Raw genomic sequence first — 24,515 nt, 5'->3', positions numbered from 1 at the left:
GTGGCAAGGGGTGTGTGAGCAAGTGTGCATGGGGTACGACCACTGCACACAGCCAGGCATGCTGGCTGCTGTGGCGGGGCGGACCGTTCCAGGCGCTGGCAAAGGCATTAGTTCTGTGGAAGTCTGAGGCTGTATCAGATGCACCACAAGCAGCTTCCACTGTGGTCACCTGCATCTGGACAAGGAGAAGGTGGTGGCACCTGGAAGCTTGGAGTTGCCAGGAACCACAGAGTCCCAAAGAGGGTGTCACAGCCCTGGCTTGGGGAGCCCCTGGGGCTGAGCTCTCTGAAGGGCTGTGACACCTTCTCTGGGACTGCAGCTCTTCTCTCCTTCTTGTCACTTGCAACGTGGTGAGCAGGGGGCATGTTTCAGCCCTGTTTGTGTTACAGCTCTTTCAGTCCTGCCATTTCGCACGTTCCAAGTTCTTGTCCAATGTCCAGGAAGAATGAGGTACATGGACAACTGGAGGGTGAGCAAGGCAGAGAGGAGCATCATTGAGCGACAGAAGAGCTCTCAGGAGACCCAAAGTGGGTAGCTCCTTTCCACAGACAGTTAGTCCCAATAAGTGTCCAGCTCTCAACAGAGAGGAGACCTGGAGTGGATAGCTCCTTTCCACAGGCAGGCCATCCCAACATTTGTCCAGCTCTCAGCAGACATAGCTGGGCCCGGATTCCACACAAATGAAGGTGACATTGACTTGACTCCTTTTTCAGGTGATGTAAACCATATTTAAGATCAAATCCTTTACATTTGAGCTCAGAGTTTGGAAGCTGCTTATTTCCTTTCCATATTTAGCTACTAAGTTATTCAGTGTCAGTGAGAAGAAATTTGGCTGTCTTATAGCTTCCTACTGGGGTCCTTGTCTACTTGTATTTTTTCTCTGGATACCTTGCAACACTAGTCCTCTGTTAAACAAACACCTGTTTCATTAAAGAGTGTCTTGTGCTTTTTAGTCTTTTTCTCTTTCTTTCAAATTGGTTTAAATACACTGCTGGTGGGTCACTGTAGAAAAGAGTTTGGTGATTTCTCAAAGTACTTAAAACAGAATTACCATTCAACCCAGCAATCTCCTTACTGGGTATATACTCAAAGGAGTATTAATCATTCTACCAAAAGGACATACACATTCATATGTTCATCGTAGCAGTATTCACAATAACAAAGACATGAAATCAACTTATATGCCCATCAACAGTGGACTGGATAAAGAAAATGTGATACATACACACTATGGAATACTATAGAGCCATGAAAAAGAATTAAATCACGTCCTTTGTAGCAGCAAGAGTACAGCCAAGAGTATGGATGCAGGTGGAGGCCATTATCCAAAGCAAATTAATGCAGGAACAGAAAACCAAATACCACATGTTCTCATTTGTAAGTGGGAGCTAAATATTGAGTACACATGGACACAAAGAGGGGAATAATAGGCACCAGGGCCTACTGAGGGTGGAGAGTGGGAGGAGGGTGAGGGTTGGTAAACTATCTATCAAATACTATGCTTACCACCTGGGTGATGAAATCATTTGTACACCAAAACCCAATAACATGCAATTTACCCATGTAACAAACCTGCACATGTACCCCTGATCCTAAAATAAAAGTTGAAAGAGAAAAAAAAAAAAAAACGGTTTAGTTGGCTGGCTGCTTTGGTAAGAAGTCAGATTAAAATAACATAATATCTCACTTTGTGGAGTTTTTTTTAAAAGGAATCTATGTTTTTTTTTCAAAAATATATTGTGAAAAATTTCAAACATAAAGTTTAAAGAATTTTATAGTGAATTTCCATATTCCCAACACTTGGATTCTATTATTAACATTTTCCTGTAGTTTTTATAACACATTTGACCATCTAGCCATTTATGTATCCATCCATTAATCCATCTTATTTTTTATGCATTTCAAATGGATTTTCAGACATTAGTACTGTCCCCTCTAAATGCATCAGCAGGGAGATCATTAACTATAGTAAAATTTGTTTACTGTGTTTCCTCTTTTGATATAATATTTACATATAAGGCAATGTGTTAATCTTAAATATACATTTGCTGAGTTTTGACAAATGCATGTACCTATATAACCCAATCTATCAAGACATAAAACATTATATCACCCCTGTAAGTTCTCTTATCCCCTTTCTGAGAAAATCTTGGTTCTTACCACTCCAGAGGCAAATAATATTCCAATATTTTTCTCTGCATATTACTTTTACTTGTTCTAAAATTTCATATATGCAGAGTAATGCAGTACATATTATTCCATTTGTGAACATAGTTTAGAATATAATGCAATAAAGAGTAGATATTGTTTTGTATAAGGCCTCTTTTGCTCAGCATGATTTTGAAATCTATCCAGGTTGTTGAGTTTATCAGTAATTTGTTCCTTTCTTCTGATGAATAGTGTTCTATTAACTGAGTATGCCACAGTTTGTTCATTCTCCTATTGATTGACCCCTGAACTGTATACAATTTGGGCTATTATTAATATAACTTTTGTGAATGATATTTAAAGGTCTTACTGGAAACATGTGTTTTCATTTTTCCTGGCCGAATACTTGAGAGAATTGCTTTGTCACATGGTAGATATATTGTTAGTTTATTAAGAAACTGCCAGAACTTTTTCTGAAATGGTTATACCATTTTACACTCCAGCCAACAATGTATGAGAGTTCTGGTTGCTCACAACTTTGTCAACGTACAGTTTTGTCATTCTTTTAATTTTAGCCATTCTCATGGATATGAAATAAAATCTCATTCTGTTAGTTGGCATGTATTTTTCAAAGAAAATTTATGTCTGGTTTGTAAGTGCATTGTAGCATTGCTTCTAGACTTCAGAAACTAGTACTAATCAACCTTGTGTTTTTCATCTGCTATTCTGCTTTCACTTGTGTGGTTGGTAAAGAAGCCCTACATAATAATCTCAGTCCCTCCAATATAGAAGATATTCATTTAGCAGGGTCCTTCAGGAAAAATGCTGCTAGGTTTCCTCAACACAGAGTTGTTTTTGTTTTTTTTTTTAATCAGGTCCCAATATCTTTTTTCAACCAGGACCAAATTGTATTGTACTTGGTGTACATGCTTCTGACATGTTATTGGAGCCTTTTCCTGTTATAGCAATAAGTGATATTTCATTCCCTATTTTTCATTATTGTCACTAATTTTGGGGGTGAGGTGAGAGTTGTATATGGTCATTGATTTCAGTATTTCCCTAGCTTTTCATAGAGAAATGTTTAAAAAGGAAAAAAAATCAACAGATTATATACAGTTTTTAAATTATGAAGCAACATTGCAAAAGGCTCATTAATTCTGAAATCCATTTTTATCATATGCTGGTAGTGAAAATGGAACTATCTGCAATCCATTTTTCATCACTATTAATGAGTTTTGGATGATTTTGTTTTATTGTAATCTCTAATTGAAATTTCACCCCAAGCAGGGTTTTTTATTGAAAATTATAATAAGGAGATTTTCCATGTAGTTGGTAGATTGGTTTCAAGGCTTTTTAATTTTTTTTCAAACAGGAACAATCAGTTTCTAAGCTATGACATAACAAAAGCTCCTACCAGTTCTAATGTACTGAGAATACAATTGAAGTAGTGTATTCTCACCAGCTTGGGGAAACACTAAATGAATGTGCATTATAATATTAAATTTTCATTTTTCAAGCCAGAGATTGGAGTTGATGTCTAAAAGTTAATGTTCTGTTACAAAACATTCTGATATCTAAGCAGTTTTGAAAGGCCAACTGGTTGTCAATGCTTGTACTGAAAATGCATTATCCAAGATTCAACAAATTTATATGTATAGGCCCTGAAGCAACTCTAATGGATGTTTGAAAACATCTTGATTTTTCAAAAATAATCTGGTGGTGGATGGGCTGTCTTGAGGCCTGGCAGCAGGTATGAAGATCCCCTTCCTGAGGACCCCTCTCCAAGACTTTGAACAGTGTATCAGTAATCTCGGAAGAAATTCAGTATTTATATACAGTTCATTGGATTTCTAGGCAACACCAAAATTATCAGAGAAGAATATATTAAATAGCCCAAGAGCCATTATGAAGCATTTTTCTATAGCTTGGCAGTAGAACAGAATTTTTTCCCATTTTCGCAACTTGGCGCTCCTTTAGAGTCAGTGATAGCACGCAACCTACAAATTCATACAGAGAAAATCCTTAAGTTCATAAAAAGGAATAAATCCGAAAGTGTCTTCTGTATCATGGGAATAACAATGATTGATCTTTGCAAAAGAGACTCATGGAATTTTGTCTTTGGACAAGCTCTTTGGCAGATAGTAAGGAGATAGTCAGCTTTGCTAGGTGTGGCAGTGGTTTTTGTCTTTCACACTGTGAGTGTGAAGTGAAGAAACTCAAGAAAATATCTTCAAATGGCTATTCAATTTTTGATAACTGTTATATTCCCGAAATCACTAATAGTTTGCTGCTTTGGTTCTATAAGTCTTTAACCCATGAAATTGGACACATACTTGGACTCTGACATTACCAGTGGCTGCTAATCCTGATATAAGGCTTTAACTACCTGAAGACCATCAGCCTCTAGACCTTTTCCCCAACTGTTTAGGCAGGATACAGTGTGCTGCTATTCACTTCAACACTTTAGAATGATCCAAAGCAATTGTGAGGTGGATTAATGATGAATCTACTAGCATACCTGGAGTAACTCCAAAATATAGTTGTCAGGATAATATGAATTTAATAAAACCTGTGGACGCCTTTGAAAAATTGAATGAGTTGTATAGTGAACAGTCTTGCTGTTCTCTAAAATAAGAATTTTCAAATAGTTGTAATCAAAATAAAATACTTGCATATTAAAAAATAATCTAGTAACTGCTGAAAATAAGAACTTCTATATATAAAATTTAATCTTATTGGGTCCTTTATTCAATAGACTCTGCTTTCTAAGATTCCATCATTAGAAAAGCTGTCTGATGTGCACACTCTAAATGGTGCTATACGAGTCTGCACACAAGGAACATCTAACTTGAGTATCCACACACTAGGAATATAAAAAATAACCGTATGTTTTCACCTATTTGATAGTGCTGGGTTAATATATGAGGATTTTATAGACCTACACTTCAGGGTGTGAGGTGGCAGCAAAGAGAAATTCACTGGACACTTTATAGCTGCTTCCTAGAAGAATCGAACCAGCTAAAAGCAAGGATACTCCTGTTACTAAGACCTCCAAGAGCAAGTGTAGATTCAGATGAACTGGATCTGTAGGGAAAAACAGACTGGGCTCACCAAGCTAGCACCGTATGTTTGAAAGCACAATGGATTGCAGCAGGACTTCGGAAAAGTTGAAGGTGATAAAAAAAATATGAAACCCTAAGGAAGTTCTCAAATAAACATGCACAGAATTACATATAATTATATATTTTGCTATAACTAAATTAATGGTAGCAGTCAAACAAGTTTAGATTTCTAAAGAAAACTCAGAGGACCCAAAATAACAAGGTTTGCCCATCTACAGTTTATTTTAGGGAAAGGATATATTAAGTCAAAAGTCTTAGAGTCAGGATACGTGTCACAGCCACAGGCTGACTTACAACAAGAGGTTACAAAGTTTGGAGGAGGCTCCAATTGTCCCCCTCTGCAAGGCCCTCAATGGCCATGCTTTGTCACTTGGATTGGAAACCACCAACATGGAGCCAGTACCATTGACCAGCAGTCAGTACCATGCAGATACATCTCATACGTCAGTGAAACATCTCAGGCAAATTCCAGACTTGTTAGAATTAACCCTCAGAACACAATAACTGAGAAGACTCTTTTAAAAATATCCATTATTTTATTCCACCGCACCATCCATTAAAACCAAGCTTCAGTCTTCCATCTTCGTGGCCTTTCAGAGCAGGCTCCTGTGCCACTGCCATCTCATATTATCATATTATTTTTTCATTTGCTTACTTTTCAAACTATCTTTTTCTCATCCTTCCTAAATAGGCCAAGAGTTCTGTAAAATGTTTTTCAATATTATTTTCTATATAGGCAAATGTATCAGATAATTTCCTATCTCCACCACTTAATGATTATTATTACCATTATTATCCTGTACTGAACTTTCTGTTTACTGATTTCTTTCTTGCTTATCTTGCTAATACAGTTTCCTGGAAAAGACAGCATGTGAGAAAAGTAGTATGACTGTTTTCATTCTTAATAGATGGTTGGCTGAATATAGTTTGAAATAACTGTGCCTCAGACATTTTGTTTCATTTTCTTCTAGCTTCCCTTATATGTATTGAGAAATTAATTGCTGTCCTATGGGAAAATTTTTCTTTTTTTTTACTTTTGTCAGATTGCTTTGGCTACTACCACCAAAGCAATATTAATTAATTGTACTGGCCTTGAGCACCCTTTTCCTTGTACATAACTCTTGGTGGAATGCTTTTAGATTTCCTTGTTGATCATAAAATCACCTTTTTTCTCACAGAGATGCTTTACTAATTACTAATTTCACCAGTGATGCAATAGAATTGGTAATCCCATTTACTATGGCTAATTTCTACATCTATGCTGTGACTTCTATCTGTTCTAATTTCTCTGAGACCTCACTCTCTTACTTTGTTTACCATTTGGATTTTTAACCTTTTCCTCTGTAAACCAGTAGGGTTTTAAAACATTTAAGTTTCTCATAAAGTTCCTTGTTCTCATGATACTCTCCATATCTCTTTCTTGAACACATTACATATATTTGCAAGTCTCTGCTTCAAAATATTCATTTAATTTTATTTAACTGCATTTTAGTTTCCATTCACACTTCTGTCACCACTCTTGACAAGGACATTGACAGCCATCTTGATAAAGCTAGTGGATTTTTTCGGACCTTATTTTATTTGATAAAACATATGCATTCAAAAATGTTGACAACCTTTTCCTTTGAAAACTCTTCTTTGGCTTTTATCACATATTATCCTGTTTCTTTTTACATTTCTGGCAGTTCCTGTTTTTCTTCTTGTGAATAGATTTTATGTTGTCCATACCTTGAATATTGGAGTTCTTTGAGTTTCAGGTCTAAGCTTTTTCTTTTGCTTGGTAGACCACACTCTCTCTGGGCAGTTTCACTACTCTTAGAACTTCAATAGCCAACTGATATACAGCTAACATATAAGCGACATTTTATTGATGTTTACCTCCAGACTAGGGCTTTCTCTTCATCTTCAAGTACAAGAAGCCAACTGCCTTATAGATATTTCCCATTGAATGTCCCACCAGAGCCCTAAACTGATTTTATCCAGATTATAAGGTTATCTTTACTACCAGAACTCCTCCTCACACTGTATCTCTCTCTTGTATTGAATAAGTTCAGTTGCCCCAATAATAAAAATTATATACTTTGCTTAACTGCTTTCTCCACTTTATGCCCAGCTTTCAATAAATCACCTAGACTATTGAATGTACATTTTAAATGTGTTTATAAATCTGACTTCCTTTACTTAATATTTACTGCTTAGAAGAAACCAATATCCTTCCTACAAGTCCCTCCCACGAGTCAATTACTCATGCTCAGATTCCATCTGAGTTTTTAACCTCTTCTTGAAAACTTTCCTGGCTTAGGTTGCTCTCTTGTTTTCTTAACCACCACAGACTTCTGCATATAATTACAGTGTATTGCATCATATGGTAATTATTGATTTATTGTTTTTATCTTCTGTTAGATTATAAACTTTGTAAATAACTAAGTCTTTCTTGTTAGTCATTGAAAAAGTAGCACCTAGCAAAATGACAGGTATAATGTGCTAAATAAAAGTAACTCAAATTAATTAAATTAAAGATGTCTTAGATAATTGAATGTTGTGGATACTCTTCAGTGCCAAAGATTATCTCACCAAGGCAGGCAGACAGATTTCCTTAAAAATTTTCCTCAGATGCTAGTGCGGTGGCTCATGCCTGTCATCCCTGCACATTGGGAAGCTGAGGCAGGAGGATCACTTGAGTCCAAGAGTTGAGACCACCACCCTGAGCAACATAGTGAAACCCTGTCTTTACAAAAAAAAAATTAAAAAAATTAGCCAGGTGTGGTGGCACGTGCCTTTAGTCCCAGCAACTCAGGAGGCTGAGGTGGGAGGATCACTTGAGCGCAGGAACTCAAGGCTGCAATGAGCCATGATCACACCACTGCATTCCAGCCTGGGCAACTGGAATGAATGACAGAGCCAGACCTTGTCTCAAAAAAAAAAAAAAAATCCTCTGAGGAATAAAAACCAAAGATGAAGAGGAAAAAATTTTAATATTATTGAAAACTTGTTGGCCAGTGTATATCTTTTTTTTTTCTTTTTGAGATATGGGCTTGCTCTGTTGCCCAGGCTGGAGTGCAGTGGCACAAAGATAGCTCACTGCTGCCTGGAACTTCTGGGCTCATGTGGTCCTCTTGCCTCGGCCTACCAAAGTGCTGGGATTACAGGTGCAAGCCACTACTCCCAGCCCAATGTATATTTTAAGTGTTATTTTTGTTTAATCATAAATCTATAGGAAATTTTTGTTTTATAATTAAGGTACATTCAATGTCAGTGTGGCCTTTTGGACAAGAACTGCTACTGAGAGCTAAAGAACAGCATATTCATCTTCAATTTTGGCAAGTTGAGATGTTGAATTTTATTATATATAAAACAGGATGTGAAGAAATTGTATCCATTCCAAAAGCACTATTCTTAGGCATCGATAATGACTGGTTACCTTTATTGAAGTTGAAATATGACTGATTAATTGATATTTCAGAGCATGCATGTGTATAGTAGGTTACATTGATGTTCTGAATTTTACCACTGCCTATATCGACGTACTTTGCAATGTTCTTTGTAGTCTCCCTCCTCTAACCTTACTTTGGCCAACGGAATCCTAGTATATGTGATGTATTCAGAGACTTGAAATAAGCTTTCACTTTAGCTTATGTACTCTCCTGTGCCTCTGTCATTACCATGAAAACATTTCTGACCTAGTCTACTGGAGGATGGGAAACATTTGGCCAGAGTCAAGTCATCCCAGTCACCCAAGCTAAACCAACCTAAATCAGTTGATGGTCAGTTCACTGCAGAACATGTAAGTGAACCCGGTCAATTAGGCAGAAATGCTTAGCCAACTTTCAGCTGAGCACACGAGCAATAACTGCTTACCATCATATATAGCCAAGGTTTTTGTAGTTGTTTATTATCCAGTAAAAGATAACCGGTACATTACAATATTTTTGTTTTCAGAGTTCATTCGCTATCGTTTCTGAAGAAACATTGAAAAGTTGCTTTCATGTTAGTAGCAATATGAAATCAATTTCTTTAAATAATGGAACAAAGTGATGAAAGTATCCTGTCAATAAGCCATAAAAAATAGAAATTCAAGGAGTACTTAATAGTACAGAGTTTCTCTTTGAACATATTTAGCTTCTCTCTTTCACTACTATGACTCTAAAGCCAATGTCACGTGGCAGAGACAAGGCTACCTGTTAAACACATCATTTCTTCTTTCTGGAAACAGAAGACTTCATTTACTAGCTTTTGTTGCAGTTTGGCTAGGGTCATGTACTTGAATTTTTACAAATAAGTATATGAGAGAAACGCTATATTTTTTCATAGTCCAAGACAGTTTAGAGATGGATGTTTGTTCTTTGTGCTATCTGTCCCTCATGTATAGCTGAAAGTGAATAAATTTTAGCAGAGGGGTTTATTACCAACAAGAAGCCTAGATTTACAATATACCTTTAGGGGAAAGTCACCAGGCAGAACCACTGGATCGGAATTGACTGTAACATGAACAGGAAAAAACCTTTGATCTATTTGTGTATTGTGGTAGGTAATATTAACTATCCTGAGTAATACACAGTTACATTCTCAAAATCATTTAAATATGTGCAGGTAAACATTCTAGATGTAATATTGTATTAGTTATCTATTGCTGGATAACCAATTTACCCCAAAACTTCGTGACTTTAAACAATAGTATTAGTCATTTCACAGTTTCTATAGGTAAAAAATAAAGAGTGGCTCAAGTGTAGGGCTCTGGCTCAGGATCTTTCATGAGGTTGGCTGACTTCAGTTTCTTTTCATATGGATCTCATCATAGGCTACTCTGAGTGTCCTCACAACAAAGCAACTGCTTCCCCATAGCAAATTATTCAGGAGAGCAAATATAAGGATCTTTTATAATCTAATCTCAAAAGTGATATATCATTAATTCTATTATATTCTATTAGTCACACAATGCAACTCTGTTACAATATGGGCATGAATACCAAAAGAAGGGGATCACTGGGGGCCATCTGAGAGTCTAGCTACCACAAATACAGTAGAAAATGGAGAGGCCTGACATAACCTGGTGAGTGCATGCCCTAGTAGACTAATTCTATTTCAACTTGTAGAACGCTATATGAGTGCAAAAAGCAAGTCTGCTGGTCTAATTACAACTGAAAGGAAGCATTATTTTAAAAATGCTGTATGTATGAAGGAAAAGGTGTATATAAAGATGTTTCCATGAAAGGGAAAATGATATGCTTTTGGGATACATGTTATTCTCAGGTTATAACAAGAAGAAGAAAAGGAAAATGTCTTTTTCTATCTTTGAATTAAAATGATAAGATCCTTTTTTCAGTTAGTGTTAATGGGCAGGTGTTACAATTGTCTGTTTTCAAGCTGGAGTTCACATAAAAATAGTGAATCATCAAAAAGGAAGCATCATGGATTTAATTTGGTATTATGAATAAATACTTCAAATTTCAGTAATGGCACATTGTCTATCAATAATGGCAGAAGAGCTATTCAATATGAGAGAAATGTTTAGATGTCTAAAATATAACTGTTTATGTACAAATTAGTGTAGATTGTTTTAGAAATCAATATGGAGTATGAATTTTATGCCCATTAAACATATAATATTGACTCTACTTTCAATTTTCATTAACAATTTATGGGTAATCATTGTGGACAGTATGGTAATTGGTCAGAATACTGATCAAAGAGTTTGACCTAGACTTGCTGATTCTGTTATTGGCTGTGCAATATTTGACAATCTGAAGCTCATCAATTGTTAAATGAGGATAATGATGCATGCCTCAAAGGAGTTTTGGAATGGTAAAAGAAAGGAGCAATAAATTTGCAAAACTCCAGATCATAAAAACACTACACAAATGTTGGTTATTGTCACTCATCTCTATCCTATACTGTAATACAGTTTCTCTCCTTTTATGCTTTAGTCTCCTTTCTTTCTACCAGATTGTCCACTGTCACTGCTCCTGCTGTCATAGTACCAGTCTCTAACAGTTTATTCACTTACAGCCTTCTTATGGTTTAATGTTTCTGATATACTAGGCACTGAAAATCAAAATAAAACAACGAAAAAGAAAACTAACCAAGCAGCTTGATATGTTTGTATTCAACATAGAAGATTTTATTTTAAAGATTTTGGTGGAAAATAAGTGGCAGAAATAGTGAACTAAAGTGGTAGCATTATTTGGAATGTTCTAGATCATTTACTATTTATTTCCTGGTTCACAGTGACTTCCAGAAAGATGAAATCTTAGAATTGTGAAACAAGAATAAATGAAATGAAGTGTTACAGTATTGTGGATATGTGCACATGATGTATAAATATATATGTTATTTCATATATGTCATATATACATATATGTGTATATAATGTGTGTATATATGTACACATATGTATATATGACATATATAGTATATATCATATATGTGTATATGTATATATGACATATATAGTATATATCATATATGTGTATATGTATATATGACATATATAGTATATATCATATGTGTGTATATGTATATATGACATATATAGTATATATCATATGTGTATATGTATATGTATATATGACATATACATATACACATATAAGACATATACGTGTGTGTGTATATATATATATCTCACAGCTCTTCCCTAGCACATGGAGCTTGCTTACTATTTCTGATATCTAATGCCGTATCTCAAATCATTCTCCTGCCTAGAATGCTCTCAAGAAAAATAAAATACAATTTTATTTGTAAAATAATTCTGTGCACTGCCTCACTAAAGGAACAGAATAACAATATTACTGTCATTAACAATAGACTGAAATATAGAATATGTTTAATAAATATTGAACCAGGTAATTAGTATGATGTAGGTATTTTTGAAGCCCTTTCATTGTCTCCTTTAGCTCATGGGCATAACAGTATCAGAGAAAGTCATATGTACACTGCCTCATACTTGCTGATTTTCTTGAATGTCTCCCACCCTAGTCTATTAATGCCTTTACAGCACAAATGATATCTTTGTTCTCCTTGTATCTCAAATAACTAGCATAAGAGTGATATTTAATAGTTGTACATAAATTTTTTAGTGGATAAATAAAAAGGAAACAAAGAGGAGGGCAACTAATACAGCCAAAAGTGGTCAGGGAAAATTTCACATACAGCATTAAAATTTAGTACAGTGCTCTCTCTCTCTCTCTCTCTGGCACACACACACTGCTTGCTTTTCTTTCTTTGAGTTTGCCTTTTTAATTTTTTCCAATTTTAGTTATAATTTGCAAACCATTGAAGCCATCCATTGTAAATTTTCAATTTCATGGCTTTTAGTAAATCCATGCAGTTCTGAATATATCACCACAACACAGTTTTCCATAATCCACTTCCATCACACCAAAAAGTTTCCATGTTCCCATTTGTAGTCTATCCACACTTCCACACCCAGCCCCAGGCAGGCACTCATCTATTAATACTTTGTGTATGTATATACTTTGTATCCCTAAAAAAGTTCATGTCAATTTAAAATACAATATATAATCTTTTGTGACTGGCTTCTATCACTTAGCATCAGGATTTCAAGGTTTATCCATGGTATAGCCTGTAACACGACCTCTTTACCCTTTTTGTCTAACAGCATTTTATTGTATGGATGTACCACGTTTTGTTTATACAGTCAGCTTATCATTGCAGGTCTACCCTTTTATGGGAGTTTAGCCTTTCTTTGAGCTCTGCTAGTTTTAGGAATAATTCCTGGGCCTGGGTGCTCTCCAGCTGAATCAGAGAGACTTTTTATAAGCTACCTAGGAGGCTTCCTGGTTTTCACACTTAGCTTTTAATTGTCAATTAATCACCATAAGCCCTTTTTAACTTTTTCCCTAATTATCAATTATATCTTATCTACCTAATTCTACAGTCATTATAGTAACTATTCCTCTCATTTTTCTCAAATGCCTGATACATCATCACACCTACTAGTACAGTTCCTTTCATTAGAATACTGCCTCAGTTTTCCACAGCAAGAGTTGTATATATTTCACTCCTGTCTTGCTCCAGGGTATATGTGTGCTTTATCTACCATTAGTGATGGAATCCTTGTTGCCAGCTGACAAGTTGAACATACTATCTTAGTATCTGCTTTCTCTAAGCACATCTGTTCCCAACTATCAAAGGTGATGTTCTACAAGAATCAGAATATAACATGAAAAGTAGTGTGTAGAAAGTGCCTATGGAGTTACCTTGGCACCAACATCTGTCAGAAGGAAGGGGAGGTCGTCCTTTGACGCATTGTCAGTGAAAGCTTCATACATTTGAATAGGGAGCTCTGAAGCTAGGATGGTTCTACAGAGTTGTCTGGAGTTGGGGCAAAGGAGGTAGGCCTTCATACCCCTGTATTGACTGATGTGAGTGACTTTGAGCAAGCTAATTCCTTCAACAGGCAATTCTTTTTTTTTTTTTAATTATACTTTAAGTTTTAGGGTACATGTGCACAACGTGCAGGTTAGTTACATATGTATACATGTGCCATGTTGGTGTGCTGCACCCAGTAACTCGTCATTTAACATTAGGTGTATCTCCAAATGCTATCCCTCCCCCCTCCCCCCACCCCACAACAGGCCCCGGTGTGTGATGTTCCCCTTCCTGTGTCCATGTGTTCTCATTGTTCAATTCCCACCTATGGGTGAGAACATGCGGTGTTTGGTTTTTTGTCCTTGCTATAGTTTGCTGAGAATGATGGTTTCCAGCTTCATCCATGTCCCTACAAAGGACATGAACTTATCATTTTTTATGGCTGCATAGTATTCCATGGTGTATATGTGCCACATTTTCTTAATCCAGTCTATCATTGTTGGACATTTGGGTTGGTTCCAAGTCTTTGCTATTGTGAATAGTGCCGCAATAAACATACGTGTGCATGTGTCTTTATAGCAGCATGATTTATAAACAGGCAATTCTTAAAGAGGGCTGATAGGTTAAGGCTGTCTATCAGCCCCACCTGTGGCAGCTAGGGAAATAAACCCTTCAGTCCTGAGGGGGGATCCAGGCGGTATATCACAGCATCCACTATGTAGAGCCAAAAGGATTTTTTGACTGATGGTATGAGGTATGTGAAGGAAATTGAGGCATCAAGGATGACTCCAAGGATATTGGCCTGAGCAACAGAAGGATATAGTTGCTGTTTACTGAGATGGCAGAGGCTATAAGTGAAGCGTTTTTGAAGGGGATTTCAGGATTTCAGTTTGGGTCCTGCTATGTGTGAGATGTTGATTAAACATCCAAGTAGATATGTCAAAATGACGGTTGGATATATAAGTCTGTCAGAGACTCAAGGTGATTTTATTAATAACTGCCAGTATTTTTTTACTGCATTTTCCAAGTTCTTGTGTTGTTGTTTTGGTTTGGTTTTCTGGTGACTTTTGGAAATATTTTCAATCAACTTTCTTAATATGAATACCTAGTTATGCTATTTACTGAAATCTTGGAAATCTAAGAATAACTTCTAATTTTTGATTTCCTCACTTCAACGGCAACTTAAGTATATATCAACGTCTATGAAACGATGAACTGTTCTTACATACTGCTATCGTTTTCATGCATATATATTTATGACATTTCTAGACTTTTTCTCTTCATTTTCAGCTTTAGCGTATTCTCATAGAATCAATCCATGATTTAATTATTGTTTGTTGACTCATCCTTGAACATAATCAACAGAAAAAAAAAAACCTATGCCCACTGTTTGAAGACACTCAAAATAAGTTGATAGGCTTTAGTTGTTTTTCAATCATTCAGGCCTATAAGAAGTTATTTTCTTAAGATGGAGCATATACCGATATTTTAAAAGCTTAATAGTATTCTTGGTTAGTATTTTTCCCAATTATGCAGATTTGCTTTGGATGCCTAATATCGGAACAGCTGTTAACATATTTTTGTCTCAATAATCTCTGTTTTTATAAGAGATCATATGAAATACTTTCTGTTTTAGAATTTTTTTTTCTTATTTTTGGTTGCAGGCACTACTTTTGTTTGGCTATTTGGGGTAAGATTAGCAAAGCTTTCAGACACTCAAATGTCTTAATATCAAGCTAGATTTTTTGATTTATGTATTAAAGTTGAATAGAATTTTATCACATGAATTTCAAGTAATAAAGAAGGGTAAGTCTGAAATAGTAATACCACAGATGGTTATGTACAAGGAAATTGGTAATCTGAGGGAGTGCATGGGCAGAAATACTGACCTATTTTTATACCTAATTCCATATTTATACATATTTATAAAATATATTCTTGAAAATATATTTGGCTTTAGGTTCTCACAATTTTTTTTTTTTTGAGACAGAGTCTCCCTGTGTCTCCCAGGCTGGAGTGCCGTGGTGTGATCTTGGCTTACTGCAGCCACCGCCTCTGGAGTTCAAGCGATTCCTGCCTCAGCCTCCTGAGTAGCTGGGATTAGAGGCGTGTACCACCATACCCGGCTAATTGTTTTTGTATTTTTAGTAGAGATGGGATTTCGCCATGTTGGCCAGGCTGGTTTCAAACTGCTGAACTCAAGTGATCCGCCTGCCTCAGCCTTCCAAAGTGCTGGGATTAGAGGCATGAGCCACCGCGCCCAGCCAGGTTCCCACAAAATTGCCCTGTAACACTAGCAAGGGACTAAAGATTTGCATGTTCTAAACATTCTTTCATGCATATTTCTACTGTTGATGTTAGCAACAATAATAAAATCCCACAAATTTGTAGACAGAATCTAGTATTATGAAAGATTACAGCCAATAATTATAGTTCACCTGTTCCTAAAAGCTTAACTCCTGTGGTCCTCTCTTGGAAATGTGTATTCGATGAAACTTCAGTAACAAGACCATGAATTAAATTTGGAAGAGAAACTATATCTTTAAGAAGGTGTTGCTTTTCTGAAGTCAATAATGGCAGCTAAATTAGACTAGAACCCTGGTGCCTTGAACACAAATCCAGACTTATTCCCAATGTACCTCATGCACAACATTCAAGCCTTCAATTTGACATTTATTTTCTATTGTGGATATTGATTTCCTGAGGGGAAAAATGAAATGTGGTGTTGTGGTCCAGTGTGCTTTATTGACCAAATAAACTATAATTGATTAAGAAGACTTGTGTACTACTCTTTATATTACTACAAATGTATTTCAATAAAGCTTCTTCAGTGATAGCTGATTGCAACTACATATATTAATAAACAGTACTACTAATGTACAAACAGTTATTACAGATTTATCTGGTTTATAGGCTTACCTTGGCCCAAATAAAACCTTCATTGTATTTTATAGTACTTCATGAGGAGCTTTATAATTAAGCTCATGTTTAAGTGAGAAAAAGCATTACAATAAAATACAGTTCCTCAATCCTTCAGTTTTTGCCGACTGCGTTGAGAACTACAGAAGCCAAAGAAGGTTATAAAATATATTTCTGAGTTATATGTATAGTTATAGTTATATCATCTAAGTTATAAATGATACATTTGTTAAATATTTTTCTAAAAATATATCATGGTCAAGTTTAAAATATTTTTCATCCCACTGAAGGTATGGAACACTAAAAATCTATTACATTCCACTCGAAATTTCTTATCCTCACATTTATTTAATATTAGCTTAGTTAATTTTTCCTGCATATTGATTACTATCTGCAACTTCCCTATAATTTATTTTATTTTGATATGCTAAATTCACCATTCTTGACTACCAACAAAATTAATCTAGGATGAACACATTTTTGAGATGGATATGACTAGTCACTAAATGCAGAAAAACATGAATTCCCTTATGGTTTTCCTAGTGTCCACTGACAATACCCACTGGACTAGTAGAAAAACTTCATGGATAAATGATTTGTTAACCTATGCAGCCTTGACTGTTGCCTTTTATTTTATCTCCTCAATAGCTGTATTAAATACAGAAGAAGGGATATCCTAAGGAAGCAGCAAAATAAAATGTATATTGATGTTACATATTTCAAACCAGAGCCTGAATATAACAATCATGGTAAATTGCATTGCTGTCATAAACTATATATCAGATTTGCATTGTAAAACAAAGCAAGGTATATAAACCTTCTTAATTCAACCAATATGCATTGCAAAGACTCCTACTGAAATGCGTGGTTCAGGTATATCCATTTCATTGGACAATGCCATTAACCAACAGTGCATGATTGACATTTTAGAACACTTCAGCCAACAGCAGAATACATATTTCCATAGGAAACATATACAAAAACAGGCCATATTCTGGGCCACAAAACTAACCTGAAAAATGTAACACATTTGAAATCATACAAAGTATATCCTTTGATCAAAATGGAATCAAACCAGAAGTCAATAATAGAAAGAAAACAGGAAACTCTCCAAACACTTACAAATTAAATAACATACTTCTCAGTATTGCATAGGTCAAAGAAGATATCTTGAGGGAAGTAAAAAAAATACATAAAACTGAATGAAAAATGCAAGATATCAGCATTTGTGGGACATATCTAAAGTAGTGCTGAGAGTGAAATTTATATTACTAAATGCTTTCATTACAAAAAAAGGAAGTCTTAAGTCAACAATTCAAGCACCCACTCCAAGAAACTAGGAAAAAAATGAATCCAAAGTAATCAGAAAGGAGATAATAAAGATATGAGCAGAAATAAATTAAATTGAAAACACAAAACAAAAGAGGAAAGTAATGAAATCAATAACTGGTTTTCTGAAAAGATTATTCAAATTTACAAACCTCTAACAAGACTGACAACCATAAAATAGAGTGGACAAAACTTAGTAATATCAGGAATAAAACAGTAGATATCATTACAGATGGAGTAGGGATATATGAGGAATAAGGAACACAGTTTATGCAAGATCTGCATGTAGGAAACTACAAGACCCTGACAAAAGAAATAAAAGAAGATCTGGGTAAAAGTTGAGACATATTATGTTCATGGATTGAAAGATTGACCATACACAGTAAGGATGTCAATTCTCCCCATATTGATCTATAGGTTTAATGCAACTGAGTTTATAGTTATTTCAAACAAAATGAAGCAAAACACTGGCCCACAGACATTAAGTTTACCAGTGTCCTTCATATTGCCATATCTAATGGATCTTTTTTATTTTTCCTTAATTAACTTCTGCATGGTATTAAATTATGATCTGCTACAGTCATGTTAAACAAATGTCGTTTCTTAAATGTACTATTTTGTTTTCTCAGAATTTTTCCTTTAGTTTCATTTTCTCCTGATTTCTGATTTAGGTTTCATTCATTCCTTCATCCAACAAATGTCTTCTCTTTGCAGGTATTTTATTATGCAGTTAATGGACAAAGATTTGTAGCAACATCCCTCTTAAGTGCCTCGCTGTGTAATTCATGTATTGGTTACAGAGTAATAGGAAATTCATTTATCTATTTTGTCTTACTTACTTACAAACACAGCAAATTCTTCTACTATTTTTCGTTTCACATTATTAAGGCCAATGAGTAACAAATGTAATTGGCAAATAAGTGTAATTCAATTCTTTGTTTAACAAACAGGCATGGAATAAGCCACTGTGTACCATAATGTTTGAAATGCATTGAAAACATTTATCTGATTTGTGTTTTTATAAAATTTAAGATAGAATATGGCCCTGGTTTTTAGAACTCTTTTTCTGACTTTGATAGACACAAAGAGTAAACATTATATGCTTATAATACTTTAAACATTTGTACATCTGGACAAATATAATTTTAGTAGTACAGTTGCTCCAAAAAGCCATGTTGTGCATCAGATGACTTCATTTGAGCAAGAAATTTGAATGAAAAATATGCTTAACTTATATTACTTTTCATCCTTGTGAATACTAAAGAATATGGACACATGTTTGTTACAGAATATAATTTTGAGCAGCTCTAGAATACACTTTTTATCTAGAACATATTTTTTGCAGTTCTAGAAAGTGTTAATTTCTAAAGTTTTGATATTTTAAGGTTCTTGAAAATATTTTAATCAAGTGATAGCAGAAAAGATTGACAAAATCATAAAATGGTTTTATCTGTAGCTAAAATTATTCTCTAATCAGAAGACTCATCAAAATAGCATGCTGATTTCTCAGTATCATTTATCATTTCAACTAGACAAGGCCATTTGCACTGAACATGAGAGAGCAGAAACATCTTCAAATCAACCTCTTAAATTTACTGACTAGAAATACATGTGAGCGACAAAATACCATAATATTATTCAACTAGTATTTTGTTTTTCTAATATATTAGAAAAGCATTTTTTCCTTCTGTCCTATACATTTTTGCTACAATTATATTGGTTTTGTTTTACTTTTTTTGTCTGTTGTTTACTTCAAATGATATTTTCTAGGGTGTAGTCAGAGCTGTCACTGATATTTCATACCTACTGGGAGGTAGCTTTAAGTTTCTATTTAAGATTTCACTCAGTTCACTATCTTTCTAGCTTTATTTATGAGTGACTGATATCTATTTTGGGTATTTGGGTATGAGGACAGATTTCCCAGTTATTGTTTTTAGTTATAGTTAGATAAAGCTATATAGCAATATTTTGAAGGCAGATCATGACCACAATGTAGATATTAATATAAATGAAATGAATTACATTTTGTGAAATAAACAGTATTGTGATTTTAAAATTTATATTGTGTGCTGTTTCTAATATTTGGATTTCTAATGCAATAATAAGAATAAAGAATGGAAAAATAAATATGAAACATCAATAATGTCCACAGCTTTCCTACTCCAAGTTACTTTTGCAAATGAACAATCAAATCCCTGCATCTTTATATACCAACTTCAGGTGCTCATATATATTTAACACTGAAGAATTTTATTTTTCAATTGAATCTAGATAGTCTTTCAAAAAAGCTGTAAGACTTTTCAGTGGGCTAACAGGTTTGCTAAAAATGGTAATTGTACTGAGTGAAGTGACTTATGCCTATTGTCCCAGCACCTTGGTAGGCTGAGGCAGAGGATGGCTTGAGCTCAAGAATTTGAGGCTGTAGTGCACTATAATTGCGCCTATGAATAGCTGCTGTATTCCAGCCCAGGCAACATAGCAAGACCCCATCTCAAAAAAATGGTAAGTCCACATTTATCTACTTTTCCAAAATATTTGGAAAACCCATTTGTCTATATTCATTTAGAAGACCCTACTGTAGACATTTAACAACCTCTAAAACTTGATATTGTCAAGTTTAAAATAAGTGGCTCTTCAAATATAGGTAACTCACTTCTCATCATCACAACACAAACTCAGTTACCATCCCTTTCCAAAAGTTACCAAGGCAAATTTGATTGTGATATTCTAGATTTGAATAATTTGAGACAGCTTGTGTTGTAGCAACATGATTACATATAAATGATAGGTCGTAGGAATGATCCGTTTTTATTTTATTATTAATACCAAGTAATATAAAATGTTAAAGGAATGCACAGTTAATATTTTTCTAATAATCCGCCATAGTCATCTATTTTCCAGTCTCTAAAGACAAATATTGTACATATGTGGGTGGATACATGCACACACATACGCTTAAACTTAGTGTATTTTACTGCACATTATAAAAAGCATATAAAATTATGAATTAAAAATTTCAAACTTCTTGATCACACATCACTGCAAGTATCTTTAGCTTCTTTCACCCAAGGTGTGGTGATTAACATTGTCTGCATAGACCTGTAATGGAGAACATTCCATAGCAGCATGTGAAACCCATTGAGTCTTTCTTTTTTTTAAATTTTTTATTCTTTTCCATAAAATGTATGGACATAAGGTTTTGATCATTTCCAAGCTGTTGGAAATGTGGGTTGATTTTTGCTGTTAAATCAATATAAAATTAAATAACATTATACAGAGTTCTTTCCATAGTTTTCAAATTGGGCTATGGAGTAATTTCCTACAAAAAAATTGAAGAGTCAGAGTCTCTGGAGTTTACATTTTCTTGGATATTGAAACACTGACCTGCAGAAATGTTTGACTTACTTAGGCACTTACTAGTAGTTTTTAAATGGGCTGTTTTCCCACATCTTTACCAAATCAATTTTATTTATCTTTATACTTTTTTTAACCAATCTGTTGATTGAAAAAAAGTTATTTGTATTTCTTTATTTAGACGTTAAACACCCTTTTATATTTTTAGCCATTTGTATTTATCTTTTTTAATTGCTTGATCATAAACTTTGCACATTATTACTATTTGGTAGCTTGTCTGTTTTACACACATGCACATGCGTGTGTACATGCTTGTACGTACACACACACACACACACCACTCTTACATTTGAAATTGCTCAGACTTTTAAAACACATTTACATAATAGTGTTGTTAATCCGGGCTCTAAAGTTTTTCTAAATTTTTATGGAATTATTCTACTGCTTTTTTTAAGGGTAATGCTTTCCTTGGCTTGCAGTATAGATATAGACAATTATTTTTTAAAATCAGTATTGAATATTATTTTGTGTGTGTTTTTAATGTAAAGCAGTAATCATAAATTTTTCCCCTGAGGTATTTAAACTACATATGTGCATATATTTTTATTAAAATTGCTAATTTTGAATCATCCTTATATTCTTATCACTAGTTACTCATACTATAAGTATTTATTGTGTTTCTAAAATGTAGCAGGCATTTTCCCAGGTGCCAGAGACTCAAACTTAAAGTTATGTAGTTACTTTAAAATATCTATGTCTTCTCTTTTCTAATACTTGATTTCTTACCTAGGTATTCACATTAGTAAATTTTACTAGCTTAATTTTTCTTATCAGTATTGTTCTGACATCATAATGTTTAAGTATCACCTTAATTATTGCTTTAGAAAATTTTACATTGTGTTGGAATTAACTTCATGGTTTGAAATCACTTGCAAGGAAACTATCCGGGCCTTTTAATTTTTAGTGAGGTATTTTCTTAATATTTTAAAAATAATTTACATGCAATTACTGCCTTGCTCAGATTTTCCATTTCTTCTGGGATTAATATCAGGAATTTATGTTATTTTTAGAATACAATACATGTAATCCTGAATTTCAAATAATTTTATACAGTTATTCTAAAGAACTTTGATAGATGTCTTTTAATTTCCATTCTATCACTTTTCCCTTCCTCATTTCTAATTTTGGTAGCATAGTATTTTATCATTATTCATATATTAATCTAGTATCATTTATATATTTAAAAATATATAAAATAACTAGGTGTGAATTTTTTTATTACTTTATTTTTTAGAGATAAGGTCTTGCTGTGTTTCCCAGGCTGGAGTGCAGTGACAGAATCGTAGCTCACTACAGCCTAGATCTCCAGAGCTCAAGGGTTCCTCCCACCTTAGCCTCTGGAGTAGCTAGGACTACAGGCTTGCGACGCCATGCATGGCTATTTTTTATCTTTTAGTAGAGATGGGGTCTCACTATGTAGCCCAGGCTGATCTGAAACTCCTGGCCTCAAGTAATCTTCCCACTGCAACCTCCCAAAGTATTAGAATTTTTAAATAATGCTATTGATTTAATTCTTTAAAATTTTTCTTTGTTATTTTCGTAACCATATTTTGTTTTTCTTTTCTAAAACATTTAATGTTGAAATGTAATAATTTTTACAATATTATTTCTTATTTAGAAATAACTCATAAGTCTTTATGAGTTGAACAGTATGGATTTTTTCCACTGAGAATAACTTCAGCATTATCCATTGTAAAAATATATATCCCTAATCATAATTATCTCTATATTCTGCAGTATTGATTTTTATTTCTTTTCCAATATAAAGGTTATATAATAGTGTTCTGTTATTATTATTATTAATACATAAGGTTTTATTTACCAAGTGTTCCATATTTTATAATTTATGATATTCATAAAGTTTTACGTTGTACAGATGTTCCTGCTTTTTGTAGTTCCACTCCCACCTGAGGAACAGCCAAGTTAGCAATACTACTTTGGAACAGGTTTTCTTTTTCTTGTTTTTTTTAGCAAGGTTTTTTTTTTTTTAATTTATTATACTTTAAGTTCTGGGATACATGTACAGAACGTGCAGGTTTGTTACATAGGTATACATGTTCCATGGTGGTTTGCTGCACCCATCAACCCATCATCTACATTAGGTATTTCTCCTAATGCTATCCCTGCCCTATCCTCCCACTCCCCAACAGGCCCCAGTGTGTGATGTTCTCCTCACTGTGCCCATATATTCTCATTGTTCAACTCCCACTTACAAGTGAGAACGTGTGGTGTTTGGTTTTCTCTTCCTGTGTTAGTTTGCTGAGAATGATGGTTTCCAGCTTCATCCATGTCCCTGCAAAGGACATGAACTCATTCTTTTTTATGGCTGCATAGTATTCCATGGTGTATATGTGCCACATTTTCTTTATCCAGTCTATCATCGATGGACATTTGGGTTGGTTCCAAGTTTTTGCTATTGTGAATAGTGCTGCAGTAAACCGTGTGCATGTGTCTTTATAGTAGAATGATTTATAATCTTTTGGGTGTATACCCAGTAATGGGATTGCTGGGTCAAATGGTATTTCTGGTTCTAGATCCTTGAGGAATTGCCACACTGTCTTCCACAATGATTGAACTAATTTACACTCTCACCAACAGTGTAAAAGTGTTCCTATTTCTCCACATCCTCTCCAGCATCTGTTGTTTCCTGACTTTTTAATGATCGCCATTCTAACTGGCATGAGATGGTATCTCATTGTGGTTTTGATTTGCATTTCTCTAATGACCAGTGATGATGAGCTTTTTTTCCTATGTTTGTTGGCCCCATAAATGTCTTCTTTTGAGAAGTGTCTGTTCATATCCTTTGCCCACTTTTTGATGGGGTTGTTTGTTTTTTTCTGGCTCCTTTAGCTCGGAGAAGTTTGTTATTACCCACCTTCTGAAGCCTACTTCTGTCAATTCGTCAAACTCATTCTCCCTCCAGTTTTGTTCCCTTGCTGGCAAGGAGTTGTAATCCTTTGGAGAAGAGGCATTCTGGTTTTTGGCATTTTCAGCCTTTTTGCGCTGGTTTTTCCTCATCTTCGTGGATTTATCTACCTTTGGTCTTTGCTGTTGGTGACCTTCGGATGGAGTTTTTGCTTGGTCATCTTTTGTGTTGATGTAGATGCTATTGCTTTCTGTTTGTTAGTTTTCCTTCTAACAGTCAGACCCCTCTTTTACAGGTCTGCTGGAATTTGCTGGGGGTCCACTGCAGACCCTGTTTGCCTGGGTATCACCAGCGGAGGCTGCAGAACAGCAAAGATTGCTGCCTGT

This window comes from Pan paniscus, chromosome X (assembly GCF_029289425.2).
Source record: "Pan paniscus chromosome X, NHGRI_mPanPan1-v2.0_pri, whole genome shotgun sequence".
Taxonomy (NCBI): Eukaryota; Metazoa; Chordata; class Mammalia; order Primates; family Hominidae; genus Pan; species Pan paniscus.
Note: the sequence above shows the minus strand (reverse complement) of the source record.